Here is a 4,732-nt window from a genome sequence, read left to right on the forward strand (position 1 = left end):
ATAATGATCATGCATGGAATGATGTATTACAAATTTGATTATGCATGATTTTATAATAACTTATTATAAATATTAATGATTAAATTTGCTTTGACTTTAATTCAAGAGTTCTATCAATATGGCACATTGATAGGGGGAGTTAAGGTTAACTCCATCATCAATTGGTTGTCATCATCAAAAAGGGGGAGATTATTGAATCTCGAATTTTGATGATGAAACCAATTGAGAGTGTTTATGATTTAATCTACGTTTTGAGTAACGCAGGTGTTGAATTTCAGATTTTGGTGATGAAACCAATTGTAGTATTGTTCTAATATGCGTTTGAGTGACGCAGGGCTAACATCAATCAAGAGAGGCAAATTGATTAAAGCAAGAGGAATCGGACGTTGGGTCGGAGTGAACATATCAGAATATTAGACGTCGGGCCAGAGGAACGGTCAACGTGTCGACAGAAGGCTTCGGGTCGAGAATTCGGGCATCAGGCCTAGAAGAACGAATATTACGCCAAAGAGATTGGAGTTATGGAGGTCAACATGCTAATTGGGGAAAGGCTGCAAAAGAGGACGATGCGCCGAAGGATCGGATGAAGCGTCGGAAGAACCAATGACATGTTGGACAATATAGGATTCGCTTGTATTCAATTATGTATAGATTGAGTTAGTTTAGAGTCTACTTGAGTCAGTTTAGAATGTAATTAGACCAACTCAATTATGGGTCAATTGGGCCCAAAATAGGGCTATTTTGGGCCAAGAGAAAGGCTCATTTAGTGACCCAAGTTTGGGCTATGTTGGGCTAAGTGGAAGGCCCAAACAGTGACCCAAAAAGGTGGCACCGTCGTGGCACAGTCTCCGAGACTATGTCAGGCGATGGTATCGCTAGTTTAGGCGGTGGTACCACTAGTCTAGGCGATGGTACCACCTAGCACAAGCGGTGGTACCGCCAGGACTTGGGAAACCCAAGATGAGACATTTTTAAGCTCTAAGTTTGAATCAACTTGTGGCCTATAAATACCCCTCCCATCCCTGGTTAACTTACACAAGCACAGAGAATTTAAAAAGGAAAAAATAATATAGTAATCTCCTATGAGAATCCTCCTCTTATAGTCTAAGTGTTAGAATAGTTTGAGAGAGAAGTGAGTGCTTGTAAAGGTTGTCTCCTAAACCTGTGAAAAGGAGAAGAGGGGTGTAAGAAGGAGGTTGATCTTAGCCTATTAAAGGAAGATCGATAGTGGATGCTAGTGGCCTTAACAGAAGAGGAACTGACAGAGTAGATGTAGGTCACAATGACCAAACCACTATAAACTCGGTTTACATTTCTATTTGTGCAATTTACTTTTACTGCAAACTTACTTGCTTTACATCCACTTCGCTCTTTCGTACGCTTTCAATTTTAAGTATCTTTCTGAAATCAACTTTAATCGAATGAGAGATTTCAAACCGATGTAATTTTTACCATTACACTAATTCACCTCTCCCTCTTAGTGTCGACTTATTCCTAACAGCAGGAAGCTTCAATTCGGGAGAGACAATTGAAGTAGGAAGAATCATGTTGGGCTAGAGAGAAATATGTTAGAAGATTGGACGTCGAGCTAGAGAATCGGTCGACATATCGACAAAAGACTTTGGGCCATGGATTCGGGCATCGAGCCAAGAAGAGCAAAAATTGTGCTAAGGAAATCGGAGTTGCAGAGGTCAATTGGGCGATTAGGCAATAGGCCATAAGAGAGGATGATGCGCTGAAGAATCGGACGAAGCATCGATGAACTAATGACATGCCGGACAACATGATTCAAGGTTTGTAATAATTGTCTAGATCGAAGTAGGTTTTATTTGTGCTAGATTAACTATAATAGTGATCAAGGCATAAAGCAAAATGAAGTCTTGAAGTCAAGAACGAGACTTCGTTAGGAGTTCGAGAGTTCATCGGAAGTCCGGACGTTCGTCAGAAGTTCTAACGGAATTGACCGAGAAGTCTAGGAGCTTGCCGAAGAAGCTCATCGGAACTTGCCAAGAAGATCATCATGAAGTTCAGGAGCTTGCCGGGAGTTTGCTGTAACATTGCTGAGAGATCATCGGAAGTTCACCAGAAGATTGCCGAAAGCTCGCCGGAAGAAACCTAGGCTAACCGGACCTGATTTGCTTAGTGTATATCTTAAATTTCGTAGTTAGCACATAATTTAGATTGGAATTGGGCCAACCCAATTAGGGGCTAGTTAGGCCCATGTATGAACTATGTTGAGCTAAGTAAAAGGCCCAAACAATGACCCAACAAGTGGCACCATCGTGACATAGTCTCCGAGACTACGTCAAGCGGTGGTACCATCAGACTAGGTTATGGTACCACCTAGTGTCAGTGTCAGGCAATGGTACCACCAGTCTGGGTGGTGGTACCACCCAGACACAGTCTCCTAGGCGGTGGTACCTTTGACTTGAATTCAAGAGTTCTATCAATATGGCACATTGATAGGGGGAGTTAAGGTTAACTCCATCATCAATTGGTTGTCATCATCAAAAAGGGGGAGATTATTGAATCTCGAATTTTGATGATGAAACCAATTGAGAGTGTTTATGATTTAATCTACGTTTTGAGTAACGCAGGTGTTGAATTTCAGATTTTGGTGATGAAACCAATTGTAGTATTATTCTAATATGCGTTTGAGTGACGCAGGGCTAACATCAATCAAGAGAGGCAAATTGATTAAAGCAAGAGGAATCGGACGTTGGGTCGGAGTGAACATATCAGAATATTAGACGTCGGGCCAGAGGAACGGTCAACGTGTCAACAGAAGGCTTCGGGTCGAGAATTCGGGCATCAGGCCTAGAAGAACGAATATTACGCCAAAGAGATTGGAGTCATGGAGGTCAACATGCTAATTGGGGAAAGGCTGCAAAAGAGGACGATGCGCCGAAGGATCGGATGAAGCGTCGGAAGAACCAATGACATGTTGGACAATATAGGATTCGCTTGTATTCAATTATGTATAGATTGAGTTAGTTTAGAGTCTATTTGAGTCAGTTTAGAATGTAATTAGACCAACTCAATTATGGGTCAATTGGGCCCAAAATAGGGCTATTTTGGGCCAAGAGAAAGGCCCATTTAGTGACCCAAGTTTGGGCTATGTTGGGCTAAGTGGAAGGCCCAAACAGTGACCCAAAAAGGTGGCACCGTCGTGGCACAGTCTCCGAGACTATGTCAGGCGATGGTATCGCTAGTTTAGGCGGTGGTACCACTAGTCTAGGCGATGGTACCACCTAGCACAAGCGGTGGTACCGCCAGGACTTGGGAAACCCAAGATGAGACATTTTTAAGCTCTAAGTTTGAATCAACTTGTGGCCTATAAATACCCCTCCCATCCCTGGTTAACTTACACAAGCACAGAGAATTTAAAAAGGAAAAAAATAATATAGTAATCTCCTATGAGAATCCTCCTCTTATAGTCTAAGTGTTAGAATAGTTTGAGAGAGAAGTGAGTGCTTGTAAAGGTTGTCTCCTAAACCTGTGAAAAGGAGAAGAGGGGTGTAAGAAGGAGGTTGATCTTAGCCTATTAAAGGAAGATCGATAGTGGATGCTAGTGGCCTTAACAGAAGAGGAACTGACAGAGTAGATGTAGGTCACAATGACCAAACCACTATAAACTCGGTTTACATTTCTATTTGTGCAATTTACTTTTACTGCAAACTTACTTGCTTTACATCCACTTCGCTCTTTCGTACGCTTTCAATTTTAAGTATCTTTCTGAAATCAACTTTAATCGAATGAGAGATTTCAAACCGATGTAATTTTTACCATTACACTAATTCACCTCTCCCTCTTAGTGTCGACTTATTCCTAACAGCAGGAAGCTTCAATTCGGGAGAGACAATTGAAGTAGGAAGAATCATGTTGGGCTAGAGAGAAATATGTTAGAAGATTGGACGTCGAGCTAGAGAATCGGTCGACATATCGACAAAAGACTTTGGGCCATGGATTCGGGCATCGAGCCAAGAAGAGCAAAAATTGTGCTAAGGAAATCGGAGTTGCAGAGGTCAATTGGGCGATTAGGCAATAGGCCATAATAGAGGATGATGCGCTGAAGAATCGGACGAAGCATCGATGAACTAATGATATGCCGGACAACATGATTCAAGGTTTGTAATAATTGTCTAGATCGAAGTAGGTTTTATTTGTGCTAGATTAACTATAATAGTGATCAAGGCATAAAGCAAAATGAAGTCTTGAAGTCAAGAACGAGACTTCGTTAGGAGTTCGAGAGTTCATCGGAAGTCCGGACGTTCGTCAGAAGTTCTAACGGAATTGACCGAGAAGTCTAGGAGCTTGCCGAAGAAGCTCATCGGAACTTGCCAAGAAGATCATCATGAAGTTCAGGAGCTTGCCGGGAGTTTGCTGTAACATTGCTGAGAGATCATCGGAAGTTCACCAGAAGATTGCCGAAAGCTCGCCGGAAGAAACCTAGGCTAACCGGACCTGATTTGCTTAGTGTATATCTTAAATTTCGTAGTTAGCACATAATTTAGATTGGAATTGGGCCAACCTAATTAGGGGCTAGTTAGGCCCATGTATGAACTATGTTGAGCTAAGTAAAAGGCCCAAACAATGACCCAACAAGTGGCACCATCGTGACATAGTCTCCGAGACTACGTCAAGCGGTGGTACCATCAGACTAGGTTATGGTACCACCTAGTGTCAGTGTCAGGCAATGGTACCACCAGTCTGGGTGGTGGTACCACCCAGA

Source organism: Musa acuminata, chromosome BXJ1-3, assembly GCF_036884655.1.
Source record: "Musa acuminata AAA Group cultivar baxijiao chromosome BXJ1-3, Cavendish_Baxijiao_AAA, whole genome shotgun sequence".
Lineage (NCBI taxonomy): Eukaryota > Viridiplantae > Streptophyta > Magnoliopsida > Zingiberales > Musaceae > Musa > Musa acuminata.